At 33.7% G+C, this 17,686-nt stretch overlaps 1 long non-coding RNA gene across 7 annotated transcripts; it reads right to left on the bottom strand.

Annotated features, from left to right (window-relative positions):
- Positions 1-10,255: 10,255 nt before the first annotated feature.
- LOC107061716 (uncharacterized) lies at positions 10,256-17,382 on the bottom strand. Of its 7 annotated transcripts, none has more exons than XR_001474166.1 (5): positions 16,490-17,382; positions 14,848-15,935; positions 13,290-13,338; positions 11,268-11,473; positions 10,256-10,411 (listed from the first exon to the last, which is right to left on the bottom strand). It is a non-coding gene; the product is annotated as an uncharacterized lncRNA (long non-coding RNA). The 7 variants fall into 7 exon arrangements; XR_001474164.1 differs by having other exon boundaries at positions 14,813-15,935; XR_001474168.1 differs by lacking the exon at positions 13,290-13,338 and having other exon boundaries at positions 16,490-17,220.
- Between the last annotated feature and the right edge of the window lie 304 nt (positions 17,383-17,686).

Consider the following 17,686-nt stretch of genomic DNA (forward strand, 5'->3'; position numbering starts at 1 on the left):
GGATCATCAACAGGAGCTTCGTTGATACCACATGGAATTCGAGTTAGCTATGGTGAGCCTCCTTGCTTCCGGAAGATTTCATTTACTTATCAGTTGTTAGGATGTCGTGGGTATTGTCCCGACTTCCATCTTTATCATTTAGAGGCTTCATAGATAGACAATAGAGTTTGAAAAGTATGTTACATTTATTTTATTAAATATTTTAAAGACTTAAGTTTCCTATTTTATGGCGAGTTGAATATATTAATTTTATTCAGAGTTCCTCATTTGAGTTAAATATTGTAAAACAAGTTCAATGAATTTTATTCAGTTTTTAAGCTTTGTATGTTTGAGTTAGTCTTCCACTTGTAGTCAGCCAGGATGAGGGTTCTCTTGGGGACCAGCCATGGTTCTTGAGTTCCAGCCACGTCCAAGGTGTAGGCTTGGGTCGTAACAAATTTGGTATCAGAGCATAGAGTTCAAGAGTCCTAGGGTGTCTATGAAGTCGTGTCAAGTAGGATCTTGTTTATTGTTGTGAGGTCCCCACTTCTATAAACGAGGGACTACAAACATTTAAGAAAAGTTTTCCATCATTCATACTCTTAATCATGCAATAGAGTTATGTCATAGAGATTTATTCATACTCGTGCGTTTCTCAGATTTATTCGACTACCCGTCATACTAGAGGTGGTTGAAAACTAAAGTGTAAAGATCCTTATGGATGAGTTGTTCTTAGCAAGAGTCTTGAGAAAGTCATGGGACTCCAGAGGGGCTTAAGAGAAGCCCAAGAGTAAGTCAAGTGTTCAGTTTTAGAGGAATGAACCCATAATTATATGAATCGTGCGTTTGAGATAAAAGCGGGTTGTACTCTTTTCCTTAAGCGTTGTTTCAGCTGAGATCCTTTTTAAGAAGTATGTTTAGAGCTTGGGTAAAATTTTCACCCTAAAAGGTAGCATGAGTTACGAGATCATGAGAAGTAGTAGTGAAAGAGCCCAGAGTTAGAGGAAAGTATGCAGAGGTTGTATGCAGAGGTTTAGTAATCCTAGAAAGGGAGATAGTGATTCGACAAGCTATGTTACTATAGTCATGCACCTAGTAATTTATTAATGAAGAGTTTTTCCCTTATGGGTAGACTAAGAAGTGATGAGTTATGAAGATTTCATCATAGGAGGTAGAGTGTGTTGTAGCTAGAAAAGAGTTTGTGATGAAGTGTCATTGTGTAGGTAATGACCAAGTGTAAGTGTTGAATAGAGCATGAGTATACATGAGGTGATAGATCTAAGCTAGGCTTATGATTTTGAGGGAGAGCCCATAATATTCAAAGTGTTATAGAACTAATTAGGCAATGATTTATAGTGAATTAGTGAATAGTACTCAAGTTGTGAATGAAAATGTGATAGTAAATTATGAGTATGCAGACTATCAGGTGAAGATTGACTATTTATCATAAGGTCCTATTGGACGAGTGTTTCTACAATTGTGCATAGTAGTTGCGAGTTAGTGTAGTAGGCAAGCAATCATGTTGATATTCGAGTTTAGTAATAAACATTAATCTTGAATTTAAGATGAGTGTCATGATCAAAAGAATGGTAATATGAGGGTGATGATGTTTGTCTAGATATTTGATCTAGAAGACTTCACATAGAGTAGGTGAGGAATTGAGGTGATAAGCTGCAATAAATATGAGTGGTACAAGTGAGAGACCCTAACCTTTAGATAAGCGCAATGAAGTGTGGCTAAGTACAAGAGTAACAAGAGCATTAAGAGGTGTGCCGAGAGGGTATGTAATCAAAAGAGGTTAAGAGAAACACCTTAGAAAGAGGTCTTAGTACCCCCTTATAGAGAGTTCGGTAGTCATGAGATAAACTTCTCCCGAGTGTTAGAGTAAAAGAGGAAGTAGAACTGTTAGAGATGATGAAATAGGTCCATAGCTTTCAAGTGTTAGCTTTAGACCTAAGGGGGAGATGATAAGATGAGAAATCAAGTCAAGTGTTAGGAATTTCTTAAGGTGCTAGTTAGTAGGAGTCCATGGAGTTGTTAGAGTACTAAGCTTGAATGTGGTGTTGTTAAACATTAGGTGGTTCTTGATATAGAACCCAATGTGGTGGTAAAGAGTAATAGTCTTGGGATGAGATCCCTTATAGAGAGGTATAGAACCCATACCTAAGGATGTGGATTAATCTTGAATATAGTAAGAGCATACCATTAGACTCATACCTTAGTAAGAGTAAACCTATTCCATACCCAGTCCAGTCGTCATTCGAGGAAGAATGATCCCAAGGGGGAGATATTGTAACACCCCAATTTTTTTTTGAGATAAGACTTGAATCATCCTTCATAGACCTTTTGAAGTCGGGCTGTCCAGTTAAGGAAAGTTACCCAAAAATAGTAAGTGGTATTTTGGTCTTTTCCTTACCCAATCATATTTAATTTATTTTTAGTAAGGTTTAAGGGTATAGTACTATTGGGTTCAGTTTTATAATCCTAATATACACCTAGGGTTTTAGTTGAGAGTTCAAGAAGAGAAAAGAAGAGAAAAGAGGAAATGATCAAGGCGTTCGTCGAAGTTCTTGAGTTCTCTTACAGATTTTCGCCATGGGTTTGATCCCTAAGAGGTATGTAAGCTTCTATAGTGTTAGGTTTGTTCACCCACATGTCAATCATGTTAATTTCAGCGTTAAATTCGCTCTAGAAAGTTGAAAGTATGATGTTCTTGAATTATGTTCTCGAAATTGGCTTTAGTTCTTGAGTTTAGATGAGATTGTTGAGTTCTTGGTGAAATCATGTCGATTTTAGAGTGGTATATGAGTAGGTTCTTGTGTCCTTGTGCTGGGTATCTAAATCTAAAGAGAGATTGCGAAAAAGAATCGAATTTAGGCGAATTGGGGTTAGAAAATGACGAAGGATAAAGTCAGGCGAATCTGGCAACCCTATCCGCGTCGTGGACCTGCCTCCCCATTTCATAAAATTTTTCTTCGCGTAACAAAGTGGTCACAGACCGTTCTACCTTAGAAATATATTTCGCAACCAAATATTTAAATGAATCTCCGCGTTGCGGACTAGCTTCCAAAAAGTGATTTCTTGATCGTTTCTCATGCTTAACTATCTAAAAACACTCCTAAACATCCCGAGATATTTCCTATCAAAAATTACAACCTTGAATTCATAAATCAAATTCAAGGTAGAGTTAAGAGTTAAGTTTTTGAGAATTCTTTCTAACATTCTAAGAAAGTCCCTTTGAATCCTTTTGTGAAGTCTTCTACAACTTCTAGTAACTTGTTTCAAGACTTGAGCAAGTGAGTATGAGGATCAGGAGAATTTATTCACGAGTCTACTTTATCATCATGGGATCTTTCATATCATGAACCATAACTCTTGAATTCATAATTCACATTGAAGAGAGAGTTAAGAGTAGAGTTCAAGGATGCCTTTGAGTTCAATTGTGAATCCTTTGATATCCACCATCGATTTGAGTTAAGTTTTGAGTAAGTAAGTATGAGAATGGGAAGAGTCATATACATAAGTTCCTTATTGATATTTTGACCCTTGAGTCGAGTCGTTCATGCCCATAACTTCCGCATGAACTCCATCAGTTGAGTACCTTTGAGATGAGTAGTATCTTCAAGTTCTAAGTCTTGAGTATAGATTTCTTAATCCTCTTTGAGATTATATTTCTAATCATGGGACTATTACATGTTACCCATGAAGTCCTTGAGTTGAATTGTTTATTCCCATAATTCTGCATGAACCCTATAAGTCATACAGTATTGAGATGAGAAGTATCTTTAAGTCCTTGAGTTGAGTAGTTCATGCTCATAATTCTGTGCAAACCCTCTGAATTGAGCATTCTTGAAATGATTAGTATCATTGAAGTTCTTGAGTTCCAAGTGTTGAGTTCTATTTATGGTTATTGAAAACCTTGCATTGAGTCGTTCACGTCAATAGTTCGACATGAACCATATTTTAAGAAGTCTTTTACAAACGTTTTAACTTTGTTTTAAGACTTGGAATTTGAGTTTAGTAAAGAGTAAGGGTATCTTCAAAGATTATATGGGAACTATGTATTCCCAAGAGTTAAAATGTTTTCACATTTGAACAAGAAAGGAAATATCAATTTCCAAAAAGAGTTTTGAGCAGTTTGAGTACCATCTCTTTTAAGAGAAAGATTTTTGAGTAATAATCTCAAAACACAAAAAGAGTTATGTTTTTAAACATATGAGCTAGTATATTTTGGCAGTAGTATTGAGCACCGATATAGGGGAGAGTTCATACAAGTCAGATCCCCCATAAACCTTGTAGCCAACGTGGGTAGAAAGGGTCATACTTTTTAGATGATTCCTTAATGCTTTTAAGCATGGACTAGTGGATCCACTTAGTTATGGCGTTCTATATGAAGGAAAAGTATAGGACAGTTCTGGCAGCGTGGGCAAGACGTTGTATCATTACTTAGGCTCATAGTGGTGGTTGTCGGTTAGAGAAACTCATTTAGAGGCTTCATAGATAGACAGTAGAGTTTGAGAAGTCTGTTATATTTATTTTGTTAAATGTTTTAAAGATTTAAGTTGCATATTTTATGGTGAGCTAAATATATTATTTATATTCAGAGTTTTTCATTTGAGTTAAATATTGTAATTGAGTTCAATGAATTTTATTCTATTCAATTTTTAAGCTTTGTATGCTTAAGTTAGTCTTTCGCCTGTATTCAGCCAGGATGAGGGTTCACTTGGGGACCAATAATGGTTTTTGAGTGTCAGCCACGTCCAGGGTATAGTCTCAGGTCGAGACATGTAGCCTCCTAATTATAGATGTGGCGCGCTTCACACTAATAACTAGGACTCTACAGACACGACTTCATAGATACCCTAGGACTCTTGAACTCTGTGCACTGATACTAAGTTTGTCACACCCGGAGCCTATGCCCTGGACATAACTGGCACTCGAGAACCATTAATGGTCCCCAAGCGAACCCTTGGTCTGGCTTAATACTCAGCAGACGACGTGCTCAACATTATATGAACTCAAAAGTAACGGGTTCTCAAAAGTCTCAAAGTAAATAACTCAGAATATTAAAAAGACATTCAACTAGCCAAAAAAGGCAACCCAAGTCCTGAACATTAACAGTTGAAAATGGATAAGACTTTTCAAAACACTACTGTCTACGAAGCCTCTAATAACTATGAAAGACCCATAACATCCTAACAAGACTGAAAGTAAATGTGGAACCCTTCGGAAGCAAGGAGGTTCACCAAGCTAACTGGAACTGTAAGTTATATCAACGACGCGCCTGTTGATGACCCTGAACTCCTGTATCTGCATGATCAAAAAATGCAGGCCAAATGGCGTCAGTACATTGAATGTACGAGCATGCAAGGGAACTCTAAAGCATAGACATAAGCTTGAACTGATAAAAAGAAAGAATATACTCACCTCATCTCAACTCAACTCAAGGATAATCAACTCAATTCAATATAAAAGAAACAATAAAGATGCAGTACAAAGAAAACTTTTATACTCACCTCATCTCAACTCAACTCAAGGATAATCAACTCAATTCAATATAAAAGCAACAATAAAGATGCAGTACAAAGAAAACTTTTAAAATACAATATAATAACTCAATGTATATTAATAGACTCGTTACTCTTATTTTGGGAGATTCTCTAACCGACAACCATCACTATGAGCTATGTGGTGATAGAGCGTCTTACCCACGCTGCCAGAACTGTCCTATACCTTTCCAGGTTATAAGATATCCTCAACTAAGTATATCCACTAAGCTATGCTTAAAAGCAATAAGGAATAATCTAAAAAGTATGACCCTTTACCCATATTGACATACATGATTTATGAGGACTTTGAGTTGTCTGAACTCGTCCTCATATTAGTGCTCAATACTACTCCCAATAATATAACTTATGCTCATATGTTTAAAAACATTTCCTCATCATCAAACTGTGAGTTTATTACTTAAAAGATTCTCTTAAAAGAGATAGTTCTCAAAAACTCCTCATGAACTCATTTGGAAATCAAGGTTTCCTCTCACTTTAAATATAAAAGCATTTACACTTGGGGATACTTAGTCCCCGTAAATTCATTTTGAAAACATGAACTCAACTCTCTTCATCCTCATACTCAAGTACCTAAGTCTTAAAACAAGTTTTAAAAGATTGTAAAAGACTTCTCAAAACGACTCAAAGGACTCCCTCGAACTTTACTCTTAACTTTATCTAGAATTGGAAATGTGAATTCAAGAATTTTGATTTAGATATATAGTTTTCTCATTGATTAGATGTAGTTTGGATAGTTAAAATCAGGAAGAGGTCGAAGATACGTTTTAAAAGATGGGACGAACGACGGAAGAAGAATGGAGGCAGACAACCCTGACGCATTCCTGGCGCAGGGTGCCAACCCCAAATCATCAGAGACCCCATTTTGCCGCATTGCAGGTCCGCCATGCCAGCCCCATTGGCGCATCTGGGGTGCGCCGCGCCACCCTTTTTCCAAATCATCCTCACAAATTTTTCTTCTCGATTTTTTGTCCTAATTCACCTAGAATCAATCAATCTCTTTCAAACTTCCTTAGATTCATTAATCCAACATAAGAAAATAAAAATCTACTCAAATTTCCTCAAGAACAACCCTCAACTCAATCCTCACCTCAAGAACTCATCAAACCCCATTAATAAAGAATGAAGAACGAAACCTCAAGAAAACTCATCAAGAACTCAATACACAAAATCTCATGGACGAATACAATAAAGAAACTCATGATTGGAATGAGGGTGAACTAACCCATCACTATGAAAGTTTACATACCTTGAAAGAATCAAATTCTTGGCAAAAATCCTCAAAGCTTGCAAGAATCTTGAACGTTCTTCTCTTCTCCTCTTGAACTCCTCTCAAAAATCCTAAGCGTGTTTAGGAATGAATTAAACCTATTCCAATCAGTTTCGACCCCTAAAAGATTAACAAAAACGATCTAGGCTAGTGGGGGTTAGGAAAAGACCAAAATACCCCTCCTTAAAATGGATGAATAACCTTAACTGGACAGGTTGTACTCAAACGGGCATATCTCTTTCATCTAAACTTGGAATTTAGGAAACTTGGTGGCATTGGAAAGAGGACTCAACAACCTTTGATTTGATATCTCATGGCCACCCAAATCATTCTGAGCTGAAAGTTATGGTCGTTTGAAGTTGACCCAAAACTCACAGTTTAAGAATAACTTGCAAAAATCTCAAATTGGCTATTTCAAATTTAGTTCTTTCTAAATTAGCTCTTTCTAAGACTAATGTGCTACAAAGGAGAAAGGAAGTTAAAGATCAAATTAAGAAAACAAAAAGAGATAAACTTGGAATCGGGATGTTTCTTCCAATGTCAAAAGTATGTTGGCTCATATGCCAAAATCATAAGCTCTCTTGCTGATATTATCAAGCAGTTTTTTCCACTATGCTTATCGAGAGAAAAACTCTAAGAAAAAAAATCATTCAATAGTATCCAAAAAGTATCATGTTGTAATTATAATTTGATTAATCAAAAAAAAAATTATATGTAAAACAACAATATGAAAACATGATTCGTTTGATGTTTTTAGTGGCATTAACAATAGAAAAAAAATCAATAAGTACAAAGAAGAAGAGGAGGAGGAGGAGGAGGAGGAAGAGGAAGATATTGTGAGATATTAATCAATAGGATTGAGAATCTGACCAAAAAAATAATGAATAGTATTAAGAAGGATAAGAATTAAATATAAGATTTCAGTAAAGATATGAATACTAGGTAACTTCTTTTCACTTATTTGAGTTGCATAGTTAACTGGATTACGAGAGGAGCTAAATGATGTCAAATATTTTTATTGAATTCCCTTTGCTAAAAAATACACTAATGCAAACAGGGTAAAATGATTTTTTAAATTACATATGAAAGGTTTAATCTACAATTCTAGTTTAGTAGTAGAGGGGGTTCAAAGACTACTTTAGATTACGTATTTAAATTCTAGGTGTGACACCTATTATATTATTTAATTCCCTTATACAAATTTCTAAATCCACCTTTTGTTGGTGAGAAGAGAAGACTTAGAGTTCCTTTTTAGATGTAGAGTACACATTAGTACTAGTTTCATATACATCCAATAATTTCAATTCATATCGACAAGAGGATACAGTGAAGAATAGCAGAAGAAAAGTATAATTGGAGAACCCTTCTGTTAGCCCATGCTCGTTAATTAAGATCGGAAGATTCAACTAAAGAAGAGGAAACTAGAAGTGAGAGAAAGTATTTTGGATAAAAGAACTTTGTTACAGAAGAAGATTGTTGATTTAGGGTTTGTTTTGGGTTTTAGTTATCTACAAATTCCTAATGTCATCCATATTTATAGTTATGTTGGGATGATTATAGATACTAAGAAACTAGACTATTTAAACCCCCTTCTACAAATATCTCCCTCAAGTATCTAATATTCTAGACTATCTAAATTTTTCTTAAGTACAAATATCAAAGATATTACTTTACAAAGTTATAGAAAGTTCTACTAAATATCTAAGATATTTTTTGTACCTCCAAAAAATCAACTTTAATTTTCACACTTCCCCTTAAAGTGATTTTTTGAAAACTACCCCACACTTGTCGTGGAGGAGCTCAAATGAAGCTTTGAGTCAGGTCTTGGTGAAAATCTCAACAGTTTCTTCCAGACTCCTCTTGTTTCTTCAAATGATGAAGAATTTTCAGCTTCAATTGATCCATGTGAATTGTCCCCATTTTGAGTTCTCAGACTCCCCCTTTCTCTTAGCTTCGTGGCACTTGTACTATATGAATAAACATCTGTGATGGGTAAGTTTAGAACTCTAGGGTTCAAGATTCTAGAAGTCGTTCCTTTTAGTGCAACTCCACAATAGAAGGAGATTTCATTTGTGAAGACTCAACACCATAATAGGATCCACTACCAAATTTCCTTTCTAGTTCTTCAATAATCTGATTATCAACTTTAGAGATTTTGAAAGTCATGCCATTTGTCTCTCCTGAAATGCAGCCATCTTCTACATCTATTTGATCTTCATCATCTCCATTTGCTTTCAATATTTTATCTAAGCTAGTGAATGACCTCGATATGGCTGGCGATTGATTAGAGAATTCAACTTCCCCTAGATCTTTCTCAATGTTTTTTACATAAAGGTTACCATTGGCATACATAGTTTCAAACACTGCATGTTCATGATCTACTTCTTTGATTTCTTCGATAGAAGCTACCATATCACTAGTATAAACATCTTCAAAAATTTCTTGTTTCATACTATTGACATAAAATTCTTGCTTCTCCATGTGATCGACTGCATTATATTCTAAATCCTCGATCCAGTCTGTTTCAAGATTGATGGAAATCATGGAATCTATTACTCGAGCCTCACCTAATAAACACTTTCCCCAATCTTCTTGTTATTCAAAAACTTTTTGAACCATATTGTTCTCCTAGGCTCAACAATATCTTTTTATGTGTCCTAATTCACCACAAGGATAACATCTGAGTGGCTTCTTACCATAATAGTTAGAAGGATCTTCCTTCTTTACATGTAAGCTTGAACCACCTAAGGATCAAGAGTGCAACATTTCTCTTGTGTTTCCTTTAAATTCTCAAATTCATCCAAAGATGGTTATTGAGCCCATCCTTGAATCAATGTCACAAATGGAATAGATTCATGTTTCAAACCACGAATGACTATTCTTCTTATATTGCTTCAGAGATCACCTCATTCGGAATCCATAAGAATATCTAAGAACATAAATTCTTAATCTTCATTAAGTACTCAACGATAGAAAGATTACCTTAAGTGGTGTTAGCCAATTCATTCTCCAGTATTTGCAGCCAAGCTTCATTCTTCTTGTTGCATAAACGATCAAGGGTCCTCCATATTTTATGAGTGGATTACACTTTATAATATGTTTGAATAATCCTGAGGAGTTTGTCCTCTTTAGAATGAACTCTTTGTTTACATTCATACTTTATTCAAATAAGGAGAAACGTCGTGGTGACTCGAAAAATAAACAATTAACTCAATTTTTAAAAGAATTTTAAGAAGAAACAATTTTAAAAGGAGTCGCCACCTAATTTTAGGAAAAACTAGGAAATCAATTAGATGATCTACGAAACCATTAGATTCTAGGTAAGGGGTTCAAGTTATTCCGAAGGGAAGGTGTTAGGCATCCTTCGAAATCCACAATTGCGGATCCCGACTGAGTTCAATTTTTCAAATTGAGGAGGAGATAAAATAATATACAAGTAAAACAAACATGCGATATATAGAGAAATAATAAAACAAAACAATAATATCAAGACGGCCTAAGATTTACCTAACATCGTTAATATACACAATAATGAATAAAAAAGATAATTTGAACTCCATTCGACTAGCTTCAATGGCAAGTGACTCCGGAATACCTGTAAAGACACTTAGTAATAAATAAATAATAACAAAAATAGATGAATTAAATAATAGCTTAAAAATAAAAGTCCGTCTTATTAACATGAGAGGCCTTGGAAATCGACAGTAATTTCTTCATCAGCCATTTTAACTTACAAAAAATATAAACTTAAACTAAATTTCCGTCTTTTATAAAGTGGAGGCCTCCAAAATCGATGCAGAGATTTTTTCATTGGCCAATATCAAGCATCTACACCATATTAATTAAGCACACCAACAAATAGTGAAAACGACAAAGAATATCTAAAATAACCCGAAAGGTAACACACTATTAGTAATCAATTCAAACAATAATATTGAAAATGGTTCCAACATTCAAAGATAATAATAATATTAATAATAAGAAGTCAAATATTGAAACAACAATACTATATGGACACGGAAATTTTTGAAATAAAACTCACACATCATTATCATGACAATAATAAAGTTAATTTATATAACCAAACATTAATATAATAATAACAAATATAAAATTGAAAATGGTGATTTGTGGTACTGTCAAGAAAAAAATAAAAATATTTACACAAATACTATTCTACTAGAATGATAAAATTTGAAGACCAAATATATATATATAACATATATTCTTGAATAAAGACAAAAAGTATGTAAAAAAAAGGGAAAGGGCAAAGGTAACAACAATTTGTCTCAGTTGACTTGGATACGAGCATCTTGCCGGAATTTTCAGTTTGCCAGAGATGAACAACAGAAAAATAAAATGGACAAAGAAATACACACTAGAAGAAAAATAATTAGTGAAAATAAAGTTAACACAACAAGAGGGCTAGGAAAGAAGAATATGGGACTCACAGTGCTTTTATTTCTCATTAATAGTTGTTTAAGAGCGACGTGGTAGTGTTCCTTTGATGAGATCAGGTGGCTCGTGAAGTTGGTGTGCAAGTTTGCCATTAATGGCGTTTATGGTCAGCATCTGGTGGTCTGGGTTTTTGATGTTGTGTTGTGGTGGTTCGATGGTGGTCGCGGCGGTGTTGTCGTGCTGTTATTCGCCGGAATACCTGCAAAAACAAACAAAAATCGATAAAGGGGAAGGGGAAGGCAAGCAATGGAGAGCAGTTGGGTCGATTCTTAGTGGGGTTTTCGCCGGAGATGGTGTTTGGTCGGGATTTAAGGGCATGGTTTGGTTGTTTCTGATCTGTCTTTTGCTGAAAACATGGGAAAGAGACAAAAGGGGTTTTGCGTTTGGTTCGCTGGTCTGTCGAAAAGGGAGAATCGTTGGGGTTTTAGGTTTGTCCTGGTGGTTGTTGTTGAGGGTTATTTGTGGTTGTTTGATGTTGTTTTAGCTGTTGTTTGGTGTTGTTTCAGCTGTTACTTGGGAGCTTGTTTCAGGCGGCTAGTTTGTTGTAGTTTGGAGGGTTGAGATCTGGTGGTCAGATGGTTAAAGCTCACCAGAAATAATGGAGATTTTGGTTGTTTGGCCTAGTTCACGAGCTCATCGAAGCTCAGAGGTTGGTTGAAGAAGAGAATAGGCATTGAAGAGAGGAAAGGAGAGAAGAGGGGTGGGTTGACCAGTGGGGTCTCATTTTGGTGGTGACTGGTTGGAGCTCCGGCGAAAGTTTGCCGGAGAAAGATAATGATCTATAGAAAAAATAAAAATCTGAAAAAATTAAACCCCAAATTCTAAAATTAATTCACCACCCCCTTTATTTTTTAATCTAATCAAAACTTATATAGGAAATAATTTTACAATGGGCTCAAATTGTGGGTTTGAGATTATGACCCAAAATTGTTGGTTAAATAAAATATATGTGTATATAATTATTATCCTAATTTAATAGTATTTTTAGACTGTGCTAAAAACACCAAAATTGATAGTAATAAAAGTAATGAATAAAATGAATATTAAAAAATGTAATGAATGTAACCCATGATGTGTAAAACAATGCATTTAACAGAAATAATGATTTAATCAAAATGAACAAATATTTAAACGTATTCAACCGGCTGTGACAAAAGTAATGTAATTAAAATTAACTAATAAAAATCTAAAATTTTGATAAATAAGGATAAATATCGATAAACTTATTTAAAATTATAAAAAATGTATTTTGAACTATTGAATAAATAAAACTTAAAAGTTAAGAATCTTGAAAATGTTAGGCCAAAATTGGGTGTCAACACTCCTCCTTCGCATTACTCTGCTTTCACTTCTTGTATGTGCTACTATTCTCCATTCCGTCATCAGAAGGACTTGTGTTACTCTCATTAACAACATCCCACAAATTCTTGCCCACAAAGTATTATTCTATACATGTATTCCATATCTTGTAATTAGACTGATTCAACAACTCCATCCATAGTCCTTCAATAAGACTGTGTAAATCCACTTGAACAATCCAGTTGAATCAACCACTAACCCATTCTTGAAATAAAATACAAAGTCCAATTAACGGCTATGGCTGTGATACCTTATAGAGAATAGCAGAAGAAAAGTATAATCGGAGAACTCTTTTATCAGCCCAAAATCGTTAACTAAGACCACAAAATTCAAGTAAAGAAGAGGAGGTTATAAAGTAGAAGTAAGAATTTGGAAAGAAAAACATTGTAATAAGAGAAGACTCTTTGATTTGTAGTTTGTTTTGGGTTTTGGTTATTTTTAGTTATTTATAAATGCTTAATGTAATCCCTATTTATAGTTATGTTGGGATGATTCTAAATACTCAAAATCTAGACTATTCTAACCTCTTCTACACATGTCTTCCTCAAGTATCTAATATTCTAGACTATCAAGATTTTTCTTAAGTACAAATATCAAAGATATTACTCTACAAAATTCTAGAAAGTTTTACAAAATATTTAAGATATTTTTTATACCTCCAAAAAGTCAATTTCCAGATACTGCTAGGATGGTAATTAAGCACCCCTAACATCAACACAAATGTTGTGGATTAGAGTTATTAAGGGAACCAAAAAAAGCATGGGAACTCTTGAAAAACGTTAATAAAAGTGTGTTTGTATATATATATATATTTCGAAACATAATTTTTGTTTAAAAATTAATGATAAATGCAACAAATAATAGATATGAACACACAATTTATAAAATAAAATGGATTTAATGTGAAAAACCTTTTAAAATTTGAATGCATAAATCTCAAATCGTGAATTCACCTTTGGCGAGATGTAGCATAAACAAAATCTGACTCAGACATCAGTATTACAAATAATCAAATCAAAATTGAATTTTTACCAGTTTACCTTCATCAAGGAGAATTGGAGAATCACATAGACAAAGAAAGAGCTCTTTTTTGGTGTTGCAAACAGGTGAAAACTCTGATTTATCAATTATTTCTTGATTATCAAGAGGCAAAAATCTTTCCAAAATTTGGTCTGATCCTACAACAAATTTGAATAGTTTTGACAATGTTGTTGATCTTACAACATCTGCAGGAGTTATTTTTGAAATTATTTCAAAAATGCATTCTTCTGGAAGCCTTTCAAAATAATTCATTGGAGCAATGGGCATAAAAAGATTCATGCCAATTTTTTTGTAAAAGTTTATAACTGAGGCATAGAACCAAAGTTATGTTTGTTCCAAACTTTATGTATAATTTAAATAATTAAAAGGGAAGAAATTTTAGAAATCTATTTTGTCAGTTATAGTAAAAAGTACAGATAAGCATATACGATTATACTTGTTTTAACAAAATAGATTTCTAAAATTTCTTCCCTTTTAATTATTTAAATTATACATAAAGTTTGGGAAGCCTTTCAAAATAATTCATTGGAGCAATATACATAGAAAAATTCATGTCAATTTTCTTGCAAAAGTTTATAACTGAGACATAGAACCAAAGTTGTGTTTGTTCCAAATTTTATGTATAATTTAAATAATTAAAAGGGAAGAAATTTTAGAAATCTATTTTGTCAGTTATAGTAAAAAGTACAGATAAGCATATACGATTATACTTGTTTTAACAAAATAGATTTCTAAAATTTCTTCCCTTTTAATTATTTAAATTATACATAAAATTTGGAACAAACACAACTTTGGTTCTATGTCTCAGTTATAAACTTTTGCAAGAAAATTGACATGAATTTTTCTATGTATATTGCTCCAATGAATTATTTTGAAAGGCTTCCTAAAGAATGCTTTTTTGAAATAATTTCAACTAATAAATTGTTAGGGCGACAATGTCATATTAACAAATAAAGAAAGCCGATAAGGCTGCAACTGAAAATATATTTACAACAAGCGAACAAGGTTATAAATGGAAGTTGAGAAGACCCAATAAAATATGTCCACAAGTATCTACGAATACTATAACTCATCTGGTTGGGGATAAGCCCTAACAATATCCTAAACTATATACAAAATTCAATTATGCAAAACTTACAGTTAACCAACAACTCCAAGAAGAAAGAAGCTCACCAATCCTTAGTTGAGACAACAACCTCTATTGTAAAGGTCGATCAAAACCTCTGTCTGAACCTACAACACGACATGCCGTGTCTCAGGCAATGTGACGTCAGTAATATTGAAAATGTACTGGTATGTTAAGCGGAAAGTAAAACCATAAATAATTGTGATAAAAAGGGTAATAAAGATACCACCTGAAACTAAAACTCTGATAGCCTCCATGACCGACATCTGAACTCATAATAAGAAAATATGCCTGATATGCTTGTGTAATCGTATGTCATGAATACATTGTTAACCTCATTTTAACTATCATCAAATAGTGTACAACATATTGGTGATTCCTAAATTATTTAACTTAAGGAGTCGCTACCTAATTATTTTAAAGGTAAATTAGGATACCTAAATTACTAACTAAGTAATAAAAATAAACTCCAATTAAGGTCTACTAACTTATATGATTCTAGGTTAGGATTCTAGTTATCCTAAAGGGAAGGTGTTAAGCATCCTTTAAGATTTATTAAAAACGATTACTGGTCAAACTTAGGTTAATTAAAGGGAAAAATAAAATAACACTTTTTTGTTTTTGACCTTAAAAATCTGGTCGTGAAAAGTGTTAGAAAAAGTTGCGTTTTAAAATTCCTAATTATCAAAAACAAAACTTAAAAGTCGATACAAATCTATTAAGAAAAGGTCCACCTTCTTTCCAAAGTAATGCCTTCTTAATCCAACAAACGAGCCAAGTAACAAGTAAAATTTAAGTAAAAAGCGACTTTAAGCCAAATTAATATACTAAACTCAATATCTAAAAGAAAGGTGAGCGGCTACATCTTACTATCATTTTTAGTTGATTTGCACAAATTCAAACATAAATTAAAACAAACAAAAATATAGGTGCAAAATAATATGTAAAACAATAGCCAAAAGATAACAACATATACGTATGTATTATAAAAATGTAAAGCTTTGAGATGAGGAGGAATTGCCTGATTTTCTTTTGGGATGAGTAAATCTCTCTAGACACGAGCAAAAATGCATATGTTAATCGCTTCTCTTATTTGGACGAAGATGGAGTCATATCACAACTCCAAATGCACTTTCTAGTGTACAGTATAATAGAGAAAGGAGAAGGAGATTAGTAAAAATGATTTAACTTTAGATAATATTGAATAAGAGTACATATATATAGGCAAGTAAGTCACACAACGAAAATAACGATCTTGACTACCAAAGGGAATAAAACATACATATATAATATGCCTAAAATCATTGGTTTGCTTGCACTTAAAAAAAGACATCATCAGTGCAATATTTCTAACTGAGTAGTATGCATTTAAGAACACATATTTCTGTATACATGAACCAAAATTTCCTATTACATAAAATACCAAATTCACATTAACTTGGACCGAAAAAAGAAAATAAATAAATTGAAGTTCCGTAAATATGTAAATCTTAACCTGAGATCTTTCTTCAAATCTGCAACGTCTAAAATAGGAAAAGAATATGGGTTCATATCTCAAACACAAAACACAAGTACATTCTTTAATATATACCTTCAGTACAACAAAGCTAGCAAAATTAATCTCTTTCTTAGAGCATATATAGTATTTTAACTCGGAGGCAGAACATAGGAAAGAAGAGCGAAAATCACCTGTTGTGGGACAGTGAACGGAGCTCTCTTGACCTCAAATCTACCCTCGAACTTGACCATGCACAAGAATCCAGGGAAAACAATGAAAAGTTGAATCTTTGGTCAAAACCCTCAAAATCGCCTCTTGATTTTTTCAAATAGTTACTCGAAATAGATACACACCTCTGCCTTCAAGGATCGAGATGGAACTTTGTCAAAAAATGGTGAAAGAGCCAAAATTTCATCAAAGATTGGCTGCTTCTATGACACAAAAGAGAAGAGGGACAGTCTATAGGGATCCAAGGATATTTAGGAAAATTTTGGTAGATTAAATGAGGGTAAAATAGGTAGTTCAAGGAATTTGGGATCTTAGGGTTTTAATTTGAATTGACCAACCAATGCAGAGGAGACAAGTGGTAGAGCGTGCGTTGGTCATGGAAGACATGTGAAGAGCGTATGGAAAACGTGTGTTTGGCATGTGTGTTTTGGAACGTTGACACCTTATGTGACATCAACATGGCTGCTCGCGTGACGCTTATGTGGAGGGGGAGTGTAAGAGTGGACTGTGGAAAAGGGCTTCTTCTTGAGTCATTGTTAGGTGAACTTTTGTTGGGCTGAAGATTTCTTTTGGTCTTTTTCTTTTCTTCTTTTAAAATTTTTGGGCTTCTAACTTAATAACCAATCATATCATATCATATAATATATTTATATAAAAGAGAACCCTTGGCCCGCCTACGTGGCGTCACCACAAGCTAGAATTTTCTTTTAAATTTATTTGTTTCCAAAAATAGCCTTCCCTTTTCATGAAGAGTTGTGACTTTTATGAAGAGTTGCGCCTTTTATGAAGACTTACACAAAAATAGTCATCCCCTTTCATGAAATGATGTGACTTTTATGAAGAGTTGTGACTTTTATGACGAGTTACGACTTTTATGAAAATTGTGACTTTTATGAAAGGTTCTGACCTTTCCGAAGGGTTGTAACTTTTCCAAAGTGTTGTGACATTTCTGATAAGGCACAATAAGAATTCATTCTCACTATCATTTGTTGTCTATAAATATAGGGATTTCCTCTTATTTTAAAACAACGTAAATTCTGAACTTCTTCTTCTTCCTTCTTCTGCACAAATAAATATTCGAGTACTTTGCTCCTGTTGAGTGGCTCACTGACACCATTGTTTTTGTATCAATATACTTCTGAATAAAATCGTTCCATCTT

Source organism: Solanum tuberosum, unplaced genomic scaffold (genome assembly GCF_000226075.1).
Source record: "Solanum tuberosum cultivar DM 1-3 516 R44 unplaced genomic scaffold, SolTub_3.0 scf00160, whole genome shotgun sequence".
In the NCBI taxonomy this organism is placed as follows: Eukaryota; Viridiplantae; Streptophyta; class Magnoliopsida; order Solanales; family Solanaceae; genus Solanum; species Solanum tuberosum.